Genomic DNA, 20,950 nt, shown 5'->3' with positions numbered 1-20,950 from the left:
CCTCTTGATGAAGGTGAAAGAGGAGAGTGAAAAAGTTGGCTTGAAACCCAACATACAAAAAACTAAGATCATGGCATCTGTTCCCATAACTTCATGGCAAATAGGGAAAAAATGGAAACAGGGGCAGATTTTATTCTCTTGGGCTCCAAAATCACTGCAGATGGTGACTGTAGCCATGAAATCAAAAGACACTTGCTCCTTGGAAGGAAAGCTATGACAAACCTTGACAGTGTATTAAAAAGCAGAGACATCAATTTTCTGGCAAAGGTCCATATAGTCAAAGCTTTGGTTTTTCCAGTAGTTATGTACATGAGTTGGACCATACTTCAGTTCAGTTCAGTTCAGTCCAGTCGCTCAGTCGTGTCCGACTCTTTGCAACCCCATGAATCGCAGCACGCCAGGCCTCCCTGTCCATCACCAACTCCCGGAGTTCACTCAGACTCACGTCCATCGAGTCAGTGATGCCATCCAGCCATCTCATCCTCTGTCATCCCCTTCTCCTCCTGCCCCCAATCCCTCCAAGCATCAGAGTCTTTTCCAATGAGTCAACTCTTCACATGAGGTGGCCAAAGTACTGGACTTTCAGCTTCAGCATCATTCCTTCCAAAGAAATCCCAGGGCTGATCTCCTTCAGAATGGACTGGTTGGATCTCCTTGCAGTCCAAGGGACTCTCAAGAGTCTTCTCCAACACCACAGTTCAAAAGCATCAATTCTTCAGCGCTCAGCCTTCTTCACAGTCCAACTCTCACATCCATATATAACCACAGGAAAAACCATAGCCTTGATTAGACGAACCTTTGTTGGCAAAGTAATGTCTCTGCTTTTGAATATGTTGTCTAGGTTGGACATAACTTTCCTTCCAAGGAGTAAGCGTCTTTTAATGTCATGGCTGCAGTCACCATCTGCAGTGATTTTGGAGCCCCCAAAAATAAAGTCTGACACTGTTTCCACTGTTTCCCCATCTATTTCCCATGAAGTGATGGGACCGGATGTCATGATCTTGGTTTTCTGAATGTTGAGCTTTAAGCCAACTTTTTCACTCCCCACTTTCACTTTCATCAAGAGGCTTTTGAGTTCCTCTTCACTTTCTGCCATAAGGGTGGTGTCATAAAGAAGGCTAAATGCCAAAGAATTGGCTTTGAACTGTGGTGCTGGAGAGACTGTTGAGAGGCCCTTAGACAGCAAGGAGATCAAACCAATCAATCCTAAAGGAAATCAACCCCAAACATTCAGTAGAAGGGCTGATGCTGAAGCTCCAGTACTTTGGCCACCTGATGCAAAGAACTTTGAAAAAGACCCTGACGCTGGGAAAGACTAAAGGCACGAGGAGAAGGGGGCAACAGAGGATGAGATGGTTGGATGGCATCATCTACTCAATGGATGTGAGTTTGAGCAAACTCCGGGAGATGGTGATGGACAGGGAAGCCTGATGTGCTGCAGTCGATGGCGATGCAAACAGTCAGACATGACTGAGCGACTGAACAACAACAACAGGAGATGCAGCTCTAACCATTCATGAGACCTATTTGGAAAGTTGAATGTGCTGCTACCATCATTTGATAAAGACCAAAGACTAAGAAAAACAGCTTTCCTTACTGCAGCTCTTGTTTCTACCTGAGCAGGTGCACACACAAAGGTTCCCATCATCATCCTTCCTTGTGTCTCCACCGTGGGGCAGCCCTGTCCAACAGAAGCTTCCACGATCACCAACAGGTCAAGCTTGGCAAGAGTCACTTGTGGGGTGAGCAATGGAGCTGTATTAGGGTAGCTACTCTTAATTTCAAACAACCAACCGCAGGCAGAAGTACATACATAGTGAATTCCCCGGTGGTCCAGTGGTTGAGAATCCACCTGGCAATGCAGGGGCCACGGGTTCGAGCCCCGGCCAGGGAACTAAGATCCCACAGGCCATGTAGCAACTAAGCCTGCATGCTGCAATTACCGAGCCCATACTCTGTGGCTCTCGCCACTCAACTACAGAGCCCGTGCCTTGAATGAAAGATCCCACCAGACACAACCAAGATCGTGTGTACCACAACCAAGGCCTGGCAGCCTGGCACAGCTAAATAAATTTTATATATATATATATATATATTTTTTTTTTTACAAAAAAAGAAAGAAATACACGGGCAGATCTCAGGCTTAGGGTCTGCCCACTTCCCAACATGTGAAGCCAAGTCCATCCCAATAGCAAGGCAAGAAGGGCAAGTTTTTCTATCACAAAGATCCAGTCTATCACAAAGTTCCCAGTCTAAATTTGCTGACCACCATCCTAGGAAGACAAAGACAGCAAACACCTTAGATGATGGATCTCCCCAGAATGCAGATTTAGCCTGCGCGGACCTCCGGGTCTGGTTATAACTCACTGCTAACCAGGATGGGGCCTCCCAGACCAGTCTGAGCTCTCTGAGGAGAAAGCTACAATGAGTTCCCTATGCCCCCAGGAATCATCTCTAACCATTCCCAACATGAGTAAAAGCAGCAAAATAAGGGCAGATTCACAGCATCCACAGTGGTCTGGTCCCTGACACTATAATCCAGCTCGGAGAGAATTAGCGAGGTGAGGTCCACATGTGTCCAGACCTCTTTACCTGGGGGCCTTGTTCCCTGCATTGGCTGGCCTTGGAAATCATCTTCCTGACCAGCCCTACCCTTGCTCTCTCCCAGACCAGAACAGATGAGCTGACTGGCAGACCCGCAGCCACACCCCAAACCAGAAACTCCAGATTTGGGCAGGAGAAGATGAGGTCCAGAAAGGAGGATGGCAGAAGGGCAGGGCACTCCTCGAAAGAGGGACCCAGGCAGTAAAGAATGCCAGCTGTATCGAAATCACAAAAACCTGGAAACAGCCCAAATGACTACCCACAGGTGGATGGATAAACTCGCTGCACTGGATCCACACAAAGGAATGCTGCTGCTGCTGCTGCTGCTGCTGCTGCTGCTAAGTCGCTGCAGTCGTGTCCGACTCTGTGCGACTCCAGAGACGGCAGCCCACCAGGCGCCCCCGTCCCTGGGATTCTCCAGGCAAGAACACTGGAATGGGTTGCCATTTCCTTCACCAATGCATGAAAGTGAAAAGTGAAAAGTGAAAGTGAAGTCGCTCAGTTGTGTCTGACTCTTCACGACCCCATGGACTGCTCCTCCGTCCATGGGATTTTCCAGGCAAGAGTACTGGAGTGGGGTGCCATCACCTTCTCCGCAAAGGAATGCTACTCAGCAACAAAAAAGGAAGAAGTTCTTGCTACAACACAGATGCATCTCAAAATAATGATGCCGAGGGCAAGAGGCCAGACAAAATAAATCAGGCAGCTTTATCTGACGCTCTAGAAAATGGAAACTCATCCACTGTATTGGTTTGTGGTTATGAATAAACTTTTTTATAGTTATTACTTTATGTTCATCAAGTGCAACATTAACTTTTCATTTACTTATTTATGTTTGCCACACCATGCAGCATGTGCGATCTTAGTTCCCCAGCTAGGAGTCAAACCTACACCCCTGGCACTGGAAGCACAGAGGATTAACCACTGGGCCACCACTGAAGCCCCACAAATAAACATTAGCGATACGGGATCAGTGAACAAAGGCAATGAATGAGCTATATCTAACTTACTGGTGCCTTGGTGCCCTCTCTGTAAAATGGGGAGAGTTTATATTCACTTCAGAGGGCTGTTGTGAAGATCGATAATTTAATCCACAGAACCACTTACTAGAGGCCCCCCACACACGCACACACGCACTTATTACAGTCGCCGTTTGGGGTGTCACCGCTATCTGGTCTCTGCACCTCCTCCCCCGAGGAGCACAGGCTCTGCATGGCTGTCATACCCTGGATGCAGGCCGAGCTAGGCATCCCTTCACCACGTCCTGGGACACTGGTGGCGTCACAGAGGGGTCGAGTCTGAGCTGAGAATGCTGGGTTCAGATCCTATGACTTATCTTAAGTAACCTGCCAACTGTACGCCTGCAGCGCACTTTGTCCACATTTAACTTTGACCTTGATTGTCACTGCTTACAAGCACGAAGCTTTAAGAAAAAAAGAGGGGGTATATGGGTAGCTGGTTCACCTGGTTGTGCAGCAGAAACTGACAGAGCAGTGCAAAGCAACTATACTCCAATAAAAATTAAAAAATAAAAAATAAGCTACAAGGATACACTGTACAATATGGGGAACATAGTCAATACTTTATAATAACTGTAGAGTATAACTTAAAAATTGTGAATCACTATACTGTGTACTTGTAACACATAATATTGCACATCAACTGTATGTCAATAAAAAGTTAAAATTTGAAAGAAACAACAAAAAAGAAATAAGGCCTATTCAGTCCTAAAAAAGAATGAAAGACTGCCACGTGCAGGCACATGGATGGACCTGGAGACGCTCATACTGAAAGGACGAAGTCAGAAAGACAAGTATCTTATGATATCACTTACATATGGAATCTAAAATATGACACGAATGAATGTATTTATGAAACAGAGACAAATTCATGGACACAGAGCTCTAACAGACCTGTGGTTGCCAAGAAGCAAGGGGAGGGGGGAAGGACTGGGAGTTTGGGGTTAACACATGCAAACTTATCTATTACTGTTGTTCAGTCAGGTCTGACTCTTTGTGACCCCAAGAACTGGCACACCAGGCTTTCCTGTCCTTCGCCATCTCCCAGAGTTTGCTAAAACTCATGTCCATTGAGTCAGTGATGCCATGCTGCCATCTCATCCTCAGTCACCCCCATTCTCTGCTGCTTATCCACAGGATGGAGCAATAATAGGGTCCTACTGTCTACATCAGATCAGATCAGATCACTCGCTCAGTCATTTCCCACTCTTTGCAACCCCATGAATCGCAGCACACCAGGCCTCCCTGTCCATCACCAACTCCCAGAGTTCACTGAGACTCACGTCCATCAAGTCACTGATGCCATCCAGCCATCTCATCCTCTGTCATCCCCTTCTCCTCTTGCCCCCAATCCCTCCAAGCATCAGAGTCTTTTCCAATGAGTCAACTCTTCGCATGAGGTGGCCAAAGTACTGGACTTTCAGCTTCAGCATCATTCCTTCCAAAGAAATCCCAGGGCTGATCTCCTTCAGAATGGACTGGTTGGATCTCCTTGCAGTCCAAGGGACTCTCAAGAGTCTTCTCCAACACCACAGTTCAAAAGCATCAATTCTTCAGCACTCAGCCTTCTTCACAGTCCAACTCTCACAGCCATACATGACCACAGGAAAAACCATAGCCTTGACTAGACAAACCTTTGTTGGCAAAGTAACGTCTCTGCTTTTGAATATGCTATCTAGGTTGGTCATAACTTTCCTTCCAAGGAGTAAGCGTCTTTTAATGTCATGGCTGCAGTCATCATCTGCAGCGATTTTGGAGCCCAAAAAAATAAAGTCTGACACTGTTTCCCCATCTATTTCCCATGAAGTCATGGGACCGGATGCCATGATCTTAGTTTTCTGAATGTTGGGCTTTAAGCCAACTTTTTCACTCTCCACTTTCACTTTCATCAAGAGGCTTTTGAGTTCCTCTTCACTTTCTGCCATAAGGGTGGTGTCATCTGCATATCTGAGGTTATTGATATTTCTCCCGGCAATCTTGATTCCAGCTTGTGCTTCCTCCAGTCCAGCGTTTCTCATGATGTACTCTGCATAGAAGTTAAATAAACAGGGTGACAATATACAGCCTTGATGAACTCCTTTTCCTATTTTGAACCAGTCCGTTGTTCCATGTCCAGTTCTAACTGTTGTTTCCTGACCTGCATATAGGTTTCTCAAGAGGCAGATCAGGTGGTCTGGTATTCCCATCTCTTTCAGAATTTTCCACAGTTTATTGTGATCCACACAGTCAAAGGCTTTGGCATCATCAATAAAGTAGAAATAGATGTTTTTCTGGAACTCTCTTGCTTTTTCCATGATCCAGCAGATGTTGGCAATTTGATCTCTGGTTCCTCTGCCTTTTCTAAAACCAGCTTGAACATCAGGAAGTTCATGGTTCACATATTGCTAAAAACTGGCTTGGAGAATTTTGAGCATTACTTTACTAGTGTGTGAGATGAGTGCAATTGTGCGGTAGTTTGAGCATTCTTTGGCATTGCCTTTCTTTGGGATTGGAATGAAAACTGACCTTTTCCAGTCTTGTGGCCACTGCTGAGTTTTCCAAATTTGGTGGCATATTGAGTACAGCACTTTCACAGCATCATCTTTTAGGATTTGGAATAGCTCAACTGGAATTCCACCACCTCCACTAGCTTTGTTCATAGTGATGCTTTCTAAGGCCCACTTGACTTCACATTCTAGGATGTCTGGCTCTAGGTCAGTGATCACACCATTGTGATTATCTGGGTCATGAAGATCTTTTTTGTACAGTTCTTCTGTGTATTCTTGCCATCTCTTCTTAATATCTTCTGCTTCTGTTAGGTCCATACCATTTCTGTCCTTTATGGAGCCCATCTTTGCATGAAATGTTCCTTTGGTATCTCTGATTTTCTTGAAGAGATCCCTAGTCTTTCCCATTCTGTTGTTTTCCTCTGTTTCTTTGCATTGATTGCTGAAGAAGGCTTTCTTATCTCTTCTTGCTATTCTTTGGAACTCTGCATTCAGATGCTTATATCTTTCCTTTTCTCCTTTGTTTTTTGCTTCTCTTCTTTTCACAGCTATTTGTAAGGCCTCCCCAGACAGCCATTTTGCTTTTTTGCATTTCTTTTCCATGGGAATGGTCTTGATCCCTGTCTCCTGTACAATGTCACGAACCTCATTCCATAGTTCATCAGGCACTCTATGTATCAGATCTAGGCCCTTAAATCTATATCTCACTTCCACTGTATAATCATAAGGGATTTGATTTAGGTCATACCTGAATGGTCTAGTGGTTTTCCCTACTTCTTCAATTTAAGTCTGAATTTGGCAATAAGCAGTTCATGGTCTGAGCCACAGTCAGCTCCTGGTCTTGTTTTTGCTGACTGTATAGAGCTTCTCCATCTTTGGCTGCAAAGAATATAATCAATCGGATTTCGGTGTTGACCATCTGGTGATGTCCATGTATAGAGTCTTCTCTTTTGTTGTTGGAAGAGGGTGTTTGTTACAACCAGTGCATTTTCTTGGCAAAACTCTATTAGTCTTTGCCCTGCTTCATTCCATATTCCAAGGCCAAATTTGCCTGTTACTCCAGGTGTTTCTTGACTTCCTACTTTTGCATTCCAGTCCCCTATAATGAAAAGGACATCTTTTTTGGGTGTTAGTTCTAAAAGGCCTTGTAGGTCTTCATAGAACCATTCAACTTCAGCTTCTTCAGCGTTACTGGTTGGGGCATAGACTTGGATTACTGTGATATTGAATGGTTTGCCCTGGAAATGAACAGAGATCATTCTGTCATTTTTGAGATTGCATCCAAGTACTGCATTTCGGACTCTTTCATTGATGACGATGGCCACTCCATTTCTTCTGAGGGATTCCTGCCCGCAGTAGTAGATATAATGGTCATCTGAGTTAAATTCACCCATTCCAGTCCATTTCAGTTTGCTGATTCCTAGAATGTCGACATTCACTCTTGTCATCTCTGTCTAGATAGGGAACTATATTCAATCTCCTGGGATAAAGTATAGTGCAAAAGGACACGAAAAAGAATATATTTATATATATTAAAGAAAAGAAAAGCTCTAACACTGTCTGTTCCTACCACCAAAGAGCCAAAAGAGCCAGAGGCTTCCCAGTGATCCCCACCCTATGCAAGAGAGCCACAGCCTTCCCAGTGATCCCCACCCTACCCCAAAAGAACCAGAGACTTCTCAGTGATCCCCACCCTACCCAACAGAACTACAGCCTTCCCAGTGATCTCACCTTACCCAACAGAGCCAGAGCTTTGCCAGTGATCTCCACCCTACCCAACAGAACTACAGCCTTCCCAGTGATCCCCACCCTACCCAACAGAACCACAGCTGTCCCAGTGATTCCCAGCCTACCCAATAGAACTACAGCCTTCCCAGTGATCCCCACCCTATCCAAGAGAGCCAGAGCCTTCCCAGTGATCCCCACCCTATCCAAGAGAGCCAGAGCCTTCCCAGTGATCCCCACCCTACCCAACAGAGCCAGAGCCTTCCCAGTGATCCCCACCCTACCCAACAGAGCCAGAGCCTTCCCAGTGATCCCCACCCTACCCCAACAGAACCAGAGCCTTTCCAGGGACACCCACCCTACCCAAGAAAGGCCAGTGGTGAAATGTTCCCACCCACCCAGGTGTCAGGTTTCACCTGACTTCCCACCACCTTGGGCCCTAGCCTGTGGGTAGCTGGTGCTCAGGCTCAGAGCACCCTAACACTGTGCTGGCTGCCAAGAAGAGCTGGTCTTCTCCCTCCCACCTGGAGGAAGTGGACACCCAGCTCCCCTGCAGGGGCAGGGCAGCTTTGCCTCCATCCCTGATGGCGTCAGGAGAGGGTCAGGAGGTGAGAGGAGGGGTGAACTGGCATTTGCCCCCTCCCCCACATCCCAGTCCACAGGGGCCAGTGGGAGATCCATCCCACTCCACAGTGAGAAAGCTGAGCTCGTGGCCCTGCTCCCAGGGGCCCAGAGGAGGCAGGAAGGTGTGAGAGAGACTGAAGAGGAGCTGCACTCACCCACGCTGACCATATGAGCGGAGTGGTGAACCCAGCAGAATCACAGACCCCAAGGCTGCCGATGTCCACCCCACAAGGCCTGTGTCTACACTTCAACAGTGAAACTCCCTACCGAGAAGGTTAAACAGGATCCAGAGTCCCCTGGTACAAACCCAAGGTGTCCAAAACACAGCTGAAACCCACCTGTGTCCCAAGAACCAGGATGATGCAACTGGACTGAGCAAGGACAGTTGACAAAGGCAGCCCTGGGAGACCCGTGTCCAAAGCCTCAGCACAGCAGTCACAAACACGCTTCCACAAGAACTGCAAACCCTCTCAAACAAATGCAAGCTGAAAAGCGACACCTCCAAGGGACTCCTAAGCAGGGGAAAACATTTCTCTTCCTTTTTAAAAAAAAATTATTATTGGAATATAGCTGCTTTATAACGTTGTGTTAGTTTCTCCTGTACGGCAAAGTGACCCAGCCGTGCGTACACATATATCTCCTCTTTTCTGGTTTTCATTTAGGTCACCACACAGCACTGAGTTGAGTTCCCTATGCTGTTCAATAGGGTCTCATTAGTTACCTATTTTATACCCAGTAGTGTATATATGTCAATCCAATCTTCCAATCCAGACCACCCCGCTGTCCCCCTTGGTGTCCATATGTTTGTTCGTTTTCGTGAGTCTCTTCTTCTGCTTTGCAAATAGCTTCCTCTGCACCATTTTTCTAAATTCCACATATGTGTGTTAATATACAGCATTTGTTTTTCTTGCTTCACTCTGCATGACAGCCTCTCGGCATTTCTCTTCCTTCAATCTTAGTGACTTTTGGGTTTCTTTTCATCAGAGAATAATTTGCTAAGATACAGCTCCAACATATCTGAACCCAACAGAGTTAATTAGACATTTACTGAGATCCTGCCATGTGTGAGGTCACTGGGCCTTGCTCAGGGTTGCTCACCTTGCTTCTGGGTTTAACCCAGTGATAGCGACAGGCACAGGCAACATCACCAGCTCAGGGCAGGAGGGGCAAAGTACCCAAAATGACGCAGGAATAAAACCACATGGGAGCTCTGCAGGAGGGCGCAGTCAGCCCAAACAATAAGGATGCCCTGAGTGCCGAGATGGCAGCAGACACAGTGAACAGGGGAAGTAAGGGAGGGGAAACAGGAAGCAGACACAGAAGTCAGGGGAGCAGCTGATCCAGAAACCGAGAGACGAGCGGATGCACAGGAAGGAAGGAAAGAAGGCACTCGTCAATGCATGCGGGCGTCTGAGAGACCTGTTCACGGCGAGCTGACGTGAGGACCAAACAGCTGGGCACATGCTGTGATCTTCTGCCCTCGAAGAGAGGAAGGCAGAAGCTGTTCCATCTTTAGTGAGATTCTGAGGACACTTTGGTTCAAACGATACTGTAAATGGGAAGGAGTGACTGATCCATGCAACTAGGCAGAGAAATGGTCTCTACCCTTAGCCAAGCCCTGTCTTGCTACGTAAGTTAAAATAACTGCAACAGCAATAATGAGCTCTTCTCTGCCTGTACCTCAAGGGCAAACAAGCCAGTGAGAGAGGCGCTCTCCCACCAGCCACCCTGCAGGGGCAGGACAGCCTCTATGGGCCATGGCGGGGGCAGGGGCGCTCGCCAGAGGCTGGGCCATCAGTGGGGCCGCGGCAGGGACACTGAGCCTGGGGACACGATGCTCTGACCCAAGTGAGTTAAAAGCTATCCAGCAACAACAAAACAAGCAGCCAAAACACGGGACCCAAGGATGGCGAGGTGGAGAGAAGCACTCAGAGGCCTCTTTGGGATCTGGAGTGGAAAGACAGAAATCGGATGATAGAAGTCATATGCACCTTTATCTCTCTCATCACCATGACCCCAAATCAAACAGGTCTCCTGAGACCCAGTAAACTCTGCTGCCATCCTATCCATCCCACCCCACTTTACCACCCACAAATCCACGATTTCCATACTGGGTTCACCCAGGTTTGGGCTGAGTGCCCTGGTGGGAGCCACTGTATAAAGAAGCCTGAGGTGACAGTAACCATTTCCCTAACTGCCCTCCCACTGGGCCCCCTCAGACCCTCTTATTTTGTGATATAACATCTTTCTGGAACTCCAGGGCTGGGTTCCACCCAACCCACAGACCCAACAGAAGAAGAGTGCTCAACGGAATCACGCTCCTCAAGTGCATTTCATGCCTGCAGACAAGGCACCCCCAGCACCAAGGCAGACCTGGTATCACATGGCCGCTCACCAGGAACTTACAGAATAAGTAGATCAAAGTCAGGAAAGTAAGAACGGATTTATTGACGGCTTCAATCAAGCATGCTATTTAATGTGCTCAGGTGAGCTTAACGTGGGTCAAATGTGTTCCCTGTACTACAGAGGCTTATCAAGGATGCCAAGGACCCCCACCCTGCACCCTGGCGGGCATGCATAGTCCACAGAGCCTGCTGTAACGGTCTGAGCGTGGAGTCCATGGACCTGTGCACCCCCGAATCCCTGCACATCCCACCAGCATGCATTTCAGGAACTGGCCAGGGCGAAGGGTGCAGTATGCAGCCACGGAATATCACAAACCAGCTTTAGAAAGCCAAAGGCTTTCCACCCTGGCTCATCCCTGCTGAAGCCCATCACAAGAATGGTCACAGGGACACAGAGAAGCAACAGAGGCTCCCACAGCCCTGCCCCTCTGGGTCAGTGGGGGCTCCAGGCCCTGTCTCAGCCGTGGGTTCCACAGTGGTGCTGGGACAGGGCATCTGAGCAAGAGTCCCAGTCAAGGAAGGGTTCTGGGGCTGAAAACGTTTTGGAAAGTCCCCACAGGACACTCTCTGGGGCCACCCTTTAGTCACTGTACCTGCTGAACCTCTGGGGACCAGGGCTGGGCAGTCACAGACACAGCTCCCCACCCTCGGGGGTCGGTGGGATGGATCCCAAGCTGTGCCTTCCGCACCAGTGGACCCACTGCCTAAGCTGCGTGGATAATTAGATTTTGAGCCCAAATAGGAGGATTAACTGTTAAACGAGGCTTCACTTCAATGCTGTGTCTGTGCCAAGAGGTGCCCGGCCCGGCTGTCAGAACCCACAGGTTTAAGCCTTTTGTGTTTGACCAATCTGACCAGAAGGAGGACAGGCGGTGCAGGCTGGTCAGGTGCGCTGAGAAGTGGGGAATCGGGAGGCTCAAGGGTGTTTTCTCGCCTTTTTCAGATGTGTCTGTTATACTATGAAGGCTCGGCAGAAACAAACACAGTCCCCATCTTCCAGGCATCTCAGGACAATTCGGAAGGGCTACAGGTGAAGGGGAGGCAGGACCAAAGAGCAGGGGACCAGCCTGAGTGCATCATGTGGCCCAGGCCCCAGAGCATCCCACACAGTCTACACAGGGACAAGGCGAGCCCCCGACACCTGGGCCTGTGCCCGAAGCCTCGGACTCCAGAGGTGGCGCTGTCATCAGCCACAAAGTGTGTATTTTCACTATAATTTATTCTCCCAGGAGACAAGGTGCTTCTGTGATCTTCATACACCTCTGCTGGGAGGAGAGGATAAAGGTCCCATGTCACAGAAAGGAGTCTGTCTAAGGGCACAATCTTCCCACCACGAGGGCCATGAAGGTTCAGGAAAGTTCGAGAAGCCTCACTGACATCCAGGGAAGAACATCACACTGCAGGAAACATCAACCGTCCTGCCCACTAATCAGAGGGAAACATGAAAACGTCACACGTGCACTTGTTGAACTCAGAACAGAATATGTACCAAGTTAGCCTCTAAGATAAGGAAGACACTCGGTAAGCATCTACTGAATGAACCCAAAAGATTAAGAACCCTTCTTTGCTCTGTGGACCACAGAGGAAACCTGCAGGGGAAGTACAAGGTCAGCAAGGAGGCAACAGAAAGGAGAGGCGGAGAAATGAGCTGGGAAGCAGGAGGGACGCAAGTGGACAGAGTACACCCTTCCTACAGAGGACGCTGGGCCCCAAACCCCAGTCCCCCTTCAGCCACTTGGCCTGGGGGGTGTTCCCCGCTGTTAGGGGATAAATTCAAAACAGCCATGGTTAAGCCCCGACCTCCAGGATCTCAGAATGTGACTGTGCTTTAAAGACATAATGCAGATAAAATGAGGACTTCCTGGAGGCCTCATCCCATATATGACTGGTATCCTTCCAAGAAGAGGACGTAGAAACACAGCCTGTGAGGTCACAGGGAGAATACGGCTGTCTACACACCCGGAGACAGGCCTCAGGAGAGGTTAGCTTGCCCACACCTTGATCTTGTACTTCTGGCCTCCAAGATTGCCAGCCGGAATGTGGCATTTATTCCAGCGGCTGAGCTGACTGATACAGTCTCCACTACCCACTACTCTTTCAGAGCAAAGGCTCCAGCAGACGCACGTGCAGGAAGGCCATCCAGCCTCTGCTCTACCAGACACCTCAGACATACCAACAGCATGGTAAGAATCCATAGCCAGGCCAGCCGGGGTGAGAGAGAAGGTCCATCGCCGCGTCAGCCTCCTCAGGAGGCAGTGAGGTGCAAGGGGCCAGCACCTGCCCCGGGCCGTCACAGCGCACCTGCCCTGGGCCGTCACGGCGCATCCACCCCGGACCGTCATGGCACAAACGCCCCCAGTTGCAGTGGTACAGGTGGGCAGACCCCCAGCAGAGGGGAGAAAACAGCCTGAGCAGGGCCCTCCACCTTGGCTCTAAAACGAACAGCTGCCAACTCTTGAGAGCTTGCCATGAGAATCTCAGAATAACCTGGGAGCATATCAGCACTCAGGCCTTCCCAAGTGGCTCAGTGGTAAAGAATCTGTCTGCCAATGCAGGAGACACAGGTTCAATCCCTGGGTTGGGGAGATCCCCTGGAGAAGGAAACAGCCTTCTCCAGTACTCTTGCCTGAAAATGCCATGGACAGAGGAACCCGGCAGGTTACAGTCCCCGAGGTGGAAAAGATTCAGACACGACTGAGCAGCTGAGCACACGTGCAGATCAGCACTCACTGCACAGAAAGCAAGGACTGGAGTGGGTGAGCAGCAGGAAAGGTGGCTCAAAGGGTGGGCTGCAGGGCCTGGACCAAGCTCGTTGTGATCTCCCCTCCCACCCACCTCAGCTCAAAGATGGGGATGGGGGGAGGCCACCGAGCAGGTGGGGCTCCCTGCAGAAACCCTGGAAGGAAGGGCCCAGTGGGACGTTTCTGCTCACACTTGGTGATTTGCAATAAGATGCATTTACTATTCTCCCTTTCATCAACAGTGAACAGACCCACATCCTGCAAAGTAACCAAACAGAGCTTACCTGTCGGGGGCTTGCTGGGGCTCTGGGTGTCTGGCGGCCACCTGGCTGGAACGAGGCACCTAGAAGTAGCGGCTGGTCACGGTCACAGGTCACAGTCATGGGCCACTGCCCCCTGCAGCCCCCTCTTCAGGCTCAGCATGCTGCCCAGCTCCGAAGCTGAAAGGCAAGGAGGCCTCCACTGAACATGCTAAATTTGCACAAGTGTGAATTTTATACCCTGCACCCAAGAATACAAGTTTTAAAACAATTTTTTAAACAAACAGATGTGTTTTTTTTTTCCTTCTTTTCAAAGAGACTGTTTAAAAGACAGACTCTTCGAAAGGAGTCCACAAGCAGCGGGTTTCTAGTCGCCATGGTGCTGACCACAGGGACAAAGGCCCACAGACACCAGAAATGCCTTGGGAAGCTGCTGGTCCCAGGTCACTGCCCGAGTGCTTCCCTCACCCCCCCAAAAAAAGCAGGCAGGTAAGGACTGGGCAGGCCTCTGCTCTCTTGCAAGGCCAAGTCTATACCTGTAAGTCATCCCTGGCACCTAGATCACAGCCCACATCCTTCCCAGGTCCTCCCAGGCTACAGCCCTCATCCCACCCCCTGGGGACCATCCTCATCTGAGACCATGTTCTGGCCATTGTGCCCAGTGCCTGAGAGGCCCTGTGCAGGGCCCATGTGTGTGCCACGGGGGGAGTGGGAATCCTGGCTACTTCTCCTGATTCAATACTCTCACTTCTACTGTGAGGGCCAAGACATTGCTCCAGAGTCGGGGGTGAGGGGGACAGAGACAAAGGTTCCCCCTGCCAGAGGGGAACGTCTGGCCACCAAGAGAGCTCTGTGTGTTCCCCTCGGCAGAGGGGAGAGAGAGCTGCCTCCCAGAGGACCCTAGCACCTGATACTCAATGCCACAAAATCTCCCCAAGTCCAGAAGAAACACACTCACTCGATGACTCAGAGAGATCAGCAGAGAGCAAAGGTTCCGTGGACAAAAGTCCCGAGCGCCGCTGTGCCCTTGTGTCTGTGACACGGTGTCCTTGGGTGGAGGACACATCACCCAGGGATGTGGAACTAGCTTACCCTGACCACTCAATGGTGGAAACAAAGCCTGCCCTGCCTCCAACCTGACGTGGGAGAGGCCAGGGTTGAGGACTTAGAAAGCTACAGAAGAAGGTCCGTCTGGGCACTCAGGCTAAGAATCTGGTGCGGGAGCTGGACAACATCTGCCACCTCCTGACCCCACTCCCTCTCAGTGGGTGACCTGTGGGCGGATCACCCCACTCTCTGAGCCTCAGTGCCCCCCATTGCAAAATCAATATGAAGATACCATCTCCCTCCAGGGCTTCTATGAGCATGAAGTGAGCAAACGCATGTAAAGACTTAGGATAAAACACACAGTAAATGTTAGACAAACGCTAGTTATGAGCTCGGACACAGCAAGCAAGTCCCCTGCTGTCAGATGCTGAACACAGCGGCCACCTGCAAGCTGCAAAGGCTGCTGGTGTTTAGAGGGGACACTGAACTTCTAGGATCAAAAGGGGAGAGACCCCTGATATAGGACTCTCTGACTGCTCAAAGCTGAATATTACCCATGCATGCAAAGGCATTTGATGAAAGGTGCCTGCTTTCATCCTCAAAGAATGTGTAAGCCTGAAAAGTGTTATAATGTTCATGTCGAGTGGAACAACTCTAAATTCCAGTAGCTAAGTTGACTCCAAGTTTAAAAATCTTAAAAAGAAATAAAAAGGCGAATGGTCACACAGGCATGAGGGTCTTTGAACAACAACTGGCTGGCAAGTTGGCAAGGGCACCAGGTCATACGACAACAGAGTATCACATGCCCATCATCACCTCTAACCCTCACATCCTGAGAGGTCTCCCCTCATTTCCAGAGGAAAAATCTTTCCTTGGACATCATCCAAAAGCCCCAGGACCAATTCCAAATGCATCTTTCATGCCTGTGACCTTCAGCTGACAATATACATTCAGGAGATTTACTTTTTATACTAAAAGTTTTTTTTAAATGACATAGTTGCCTGTCAAGCTGTTCACCACTTCAAGCATTTTCATCTATCTTTAAGAAAGTGGATATGTAACTACAGCAGATAAAACAAAGACATGATTTTTGAACCTGATGAGCTGAAAAGAGGTACTAAGATACAGCACCCTCCTCAGGAAGAAAGGCAGAGGTGCTATTTCCAGGGCCCCATCACCTGGACCCCCACAGGCTTCCTGTAGGAACCGGACCAGCTGCACCCAGACCCACAGAAGAGATGGAACTCTCTGGGTGCTGATCACCAATTGGGTGGTTCCACAGGCAGACATGACAAAAACTTGAAATCTTCAAGAATATACAAACTTGGGCGAAAAAGAAATGTCTTCACTTACTTCCAAAATGTTTCAGAAACAAAGGACCTCTTGATTTCTGTTGAGTGCCTCTGATCCCTTCCAGAAATTCCTGAGTTAATATAAAGTTTTCCTTCTGTCTAGCTTTCTCACACTAAATATTTAGAGTCATAACAGTCACTATTTAGACACTCAACAAATCCCAAGCTTCACGATGAGGCTGTTCGGCCAGTTTGGAATGAAGGCTGGGGCTTCTCGAGAGGGGACAAAATACCTTTCATCAAAAAAATTAAACTCAGGATTGTACTGACCTCAGAGGCCCCTCTGTTTTCATGGCGTAAGAAGGCGCTTAGAAGACAAACTGAGAAATATATGAATGAAATGGAATTGAAGATAAGGCAACGTTTTCTAAGTGATGATAAAAATCTCGGGATGCTATCGCCAGAACCTTTGGACAGCTGAAAAGGGAACACAGTTAAAGCTGAGGACCCTCACTGTCCCCCATTGCCATCGGATGCACCTAGACGGGACCTGCATTCCAGTGATGCTACAGCTACTTCCAGGGCAGAGATGCTAGAACGTGAGGATAAGGATGTTGGCAACACACGGAAGTTCAAACACAGGATCGCTCCCATTCAAATGCCAACATCATGCTTTGAAACCACACACACGAAGGAAAGGTCTGGGAACAAGGGCAGTGACACTGACCCAGTCTGGGAAGGGCCTTCCCACGGTGGCCCGTCCACCAGCACACAGCCCGAGCTCCCCAGGACGCAGAGCACAGCCCAGGACAGGGCACTCGCACCCCAGAAGGAGCTTCCCAACTGAATGCCATCATGCAAACTTACCCAAGGCCTGTGAACGGGTCCAGACCCTATCTGGTTCTCAAGTTCAGGGTCAAGCGGAACCAAGGATACTACCAATCCTCACCATGGGGCTTCTGGGGGACACCAAGCACGTCTGAAGATGGGCTGTCCAAAGGAAGCCTGTCCAAGGCCAAACAGGACAGAAGTGCAGTGGGATGAGGGGACTGCCTCCCTGGAACAGGCAGGACTCTTCTCCCCAAAACGGACCCAGAGTCCACAGGGCAGCGAGGGGCAGGACACACAGACACGCACGTAAGTGACTAGAAGACAGACTGAAAATAGCCACTCTCCACAGCTGGCACATACACGCCTGTGCTAGTTCAGCACTACGACCAGCCCAGCAAAATAAACACTATCACCACCCCATGAGAGAGATAAAAGGCCTAGCTGTCTGGAAACATAAGTTCCTAAACGGGAAGACTAACCGTCACAAAGGTTTCCATCGTCTTCAAATAATGAACTTAAAAATTAAAATTAATTTTGTCAATGAAAGACAGTATCTCATGAAAACTGACAAAATACAATAAAAGGTAAGACTGTCCAGCATAGAGCATTAACAGAACAACGTTCTCATCACAGAAGACGCTGTAAAGTGCAGTGAAGTCACTCAGTCATGTCCGACTCTTTGCGACACTGTAAAGCAAAAGTCATTAAAACAGGGTGATGCTGTGTAGAAATCCTTCTAGTACCACCAGAAGGGCTGGGCTTACAAATATGAATGTTACCATTTCATTACAGCAGCACAAACTATCCTAACAGGAGACTGTGTCCGAATCGCCAAGCTCCCACAACGAGCACACAGGACCCATGGGATGGGAAGCCCTGAGTCCCCTCTTCCCTGACTCTTCCGATGATGCTGCGCAAGATAAAGATGACACCATGATGATCCAGACGTGGCCATGACCACCTTGAGTGACAACGTCTTGTGTCAGACACCTCGCCAAATGCTTTACAACTGTTTTCGAAGATTAAAAGGAGTAAAACGACATGAGACTCATAATAAGACACAAATGCTGCTAAGTCACTTCAGTCATGTCCAACCCTGTGCAACCCCATAGACGGCAGCCCACCAGGCTCCACCGTCTCTGGGATTCTCCAGGCAAGAACACTGGAGTGGGTTGCCATTTCCTTCTCCAAAGATACAAATGAGTAGTTCTTAATTAAGAATAATGAAATATTATCAATTCTTGAGGTAGAATTATGACCCCATTTTATAGGTGGAGAAACCAAGCCTGGGAGGCAATATAGTAGCTGTCGAGCTCGCACAGCTAAGAAATGGAAGAGGTGAGATTCAAATCCATAGATGTTTGAATCCGCCTACCTGCTTTAGTACTTTGCTGATAAACTATCATTTGCATAAGAAGAAAATAGACAACCTTTGCACTTATTTGTAAAGTTGTTCTTCATTTTTTTTTCTTTCAATTACATTGTTTGGAGCGTAGTTTATCTTTTCTCTTTTAGAGAAATAGAAAGTAGCCATAAAGAAGAGCCTGAAATTCAAAGCATAGAGGATAGGGGAGGGGGGTACCTCCTGCTTGCAGGAATTAAGATTTCAGTGATGGGCATAAAATAAGGAGCCTTCTTAACCTTATAACAGGCACCTACCAGACACCTCCTGCAGGCAGGTGGCCGACACAAGACAGAGGCACCAAAAGATATACAGACCATCTGGAGAAAACCACGGTTACAAAGGACACAGGCACCCCAACATTCACAGCAGCATGATTCACAACAGCCAAGCCACGGAAGCCACCCAACTGTCCACTGACAGAGGCATGGATAAAGAAGATGTGGTACATATATACAACGGAATAGTACTCAGCCACCAAAAGTGAAACAATGCCATTTGCAGCAACCTGGATGAACCCAGACAGAGAGTATCATAGTAGGTGAAGTCAGAAAAAGACAAATATCATATGGTATCACTTACATGTGCAATCTAAAAAAAATGACACAACAGAAAAGACTCACAAACATAGAGAACAGACTTACGGTTACCAGGAGGTAAGCGTGGGAGGAGGGATAAATTAGGAGTTTGGGATTGACATATACACCCTACTATACATAAAAGAATCGACAGGACCTACTGTATAGCACAGGGAATTTTGCTCAATATTCTGTAACAACCTAAATGAAAAAAAGAACCTGAAAAAGAATGGATACATGTGTATGGTTAACTGAATCACTTTGCTATATACCTGAAACTAACAACATTGTTAATCAACTATACTCCAATATAAAATAAAAATAAAAAACAAAAAAACAAAAAAAACATACCAGACTCAAGTTCTTCACCAGGAGGCAAGGAAGGAGAAACCAACTCATCTACAGCCAAAGACCATCTGTGCAAAGTCCAGAGGGAAGCAAAAAGCCTCGAGAGAAACTACCATGAACACAGGCAGCAATCTGCACTCAGTAAATCTCTCTTATTAAAATAACATGGGATGAGCAGCCCAGTGCAAAAACAGGGAGAGGACAGAAGCAAACAATTCGTCACACACACACGAAACACACTCAACTTCCCAAGTAACCATGGAAACACACTACAGCAGCAATGAATGAGCTATACATTTTGACACATCTGACTGCTGAACATTTTAAAAACTGACATGACCCCTGGGAGTTGGGGTGGCCTTGGAGCAAGGGGGCTCTCCTAAGCCATAGGCGGGGCTCCTGAACAGGCTCTGGGCAGCCGAGCATCTCCCAAACGTCAGTGTTAGAAGCAGGAATCTCACTTTTTGTAACTTATTGTCACCTGAGCGTGCAGACACACACACAAAGAGCGATTACTGCCACACCCAGGAACACCGGAAAGCTGGAGCAACCCAGATACACCTACTCACCACCACCTCCCCCTTCAGCTCCCAGCAGTGGCTCCCAGCAGGTACACGTGGCAGAAACCCAGGGGCTGCCTGTGGCCTCCCTGACCTCCTGCCCGTGCAACCCACAAGGCCACTTAATTTTGGCCGAAGAAGCATCTGAAATCTATCCACTGCCTTCAGCTGCCAACATCAGCCATCACTCCCCTCTGACCGTGACCCAGCTCCCTCCACATGCTGCGCCTTCACCCCTCACAAGCCAGCTGAGCGCTTGGGATACACCTTGGGGTACACGGAACGCCCACCAACAGCCCCGCCTGCCTTCAAGCTCCTGGGAAACAGCCACCTGCCCGATTCACCCTCCAGGCCCCTGGCCTTCCCTAAGTCCTGTCACTCCTCTCCTGCGACCTCTGTGTCCTCTGTCCAGGATGCTCCCCTCTTTGTTCCTCCTCTCCTTGAAACCAACGTTATGATTAACCTCTCCATCCAAAACATTATTCCCTTTCTTGGCCCACACCTGGTCCCCTGGGGATTGAGGACTGACAGAAAAGAGAGCATGGAAGCCGAGAGGGTTCCTAGGGAGCCTCCCCTCACCGGGTACCAAAGCCCCTCTTTATCCCTATTTCTTGTTTGTACAAAAAGGCTTTCGTTTCCTATGCTTTTCCTGAGTTCCAAAGAGCAGACGCAAGCAGTTATTAACTAGGGAAGCGAGGGAATGCAGAAACAGAGGAAAGGAAGGAAACTAATGTCCAGCAAGGAAATTAATGACAAAAGCTCAGGGATAAAGCAGGGTCCCAGCTCCTCCTTAAGGGAGCATCATGACAACGTGATGCTCATCTGTGAGCTGTGCTGCGGAACTAAGACACCCCAGCTCCCCAGGTGGAGGGTGGTGACTACATACTGACTACAAGTGGGTAGACCCCAGACTGGCTGGAACCAGAAGGCTGATGACTCAAGATTCCTGTCACCTCACCACCAACCAATCAGAAGGTCCAGGAGCTGCCCCCCTCACCCCAAATGTTGCCTTTAACAACCATCTGCTG

At 48.6% G+C, this 20,950-nt stretch overlaps 1 protein-coding gene across 2 annotated transcripts in view; it reads right to left on the bottom strand.

Annotated features, from left to right (window-relative positions):
• The window catches only part of GRB10 (growth factor receptor bound protein 10), a 219,951-nt gene that overhangs the window by 166,829 nt on the left and 32,172 nt on the right, over positions 1-20,950 (bottom strand). For both annotated transcript variants that reach the window (XM_070787419.1, XM_070787418.1), the window contains exon 2: positions 13,889-14,044. The gene's annotated coding sequence lies outside the window, so the exon portion shown is untranslated. The remainder of the gene's footprint in view (positions 1-13,888; positions 14,045-20,950) is intronic.

The sequence above is a fragment of the Bos indicus genome, chromosome 4 (assembly GCF_029378745.1).
Source record: "Bos indicus isolate NIAB-ARS_2022 breed Sahiwal x Tharparkar chromosome 4, NIAB-ARS_B.indTharparkar_mat_pri_1.0, whole genome shotgun sequence".
NCBI classification, from domain to species: Eukaryota; Metazoa; Chordata; class Mammalia; order Artiodactyla; family Bovidae; genus Bos; species Bos indicus.
Note: the sequence above shows the minus strand (reverse complement) of the source record. Positions and strands in the feature narration are given on the sequence as shown.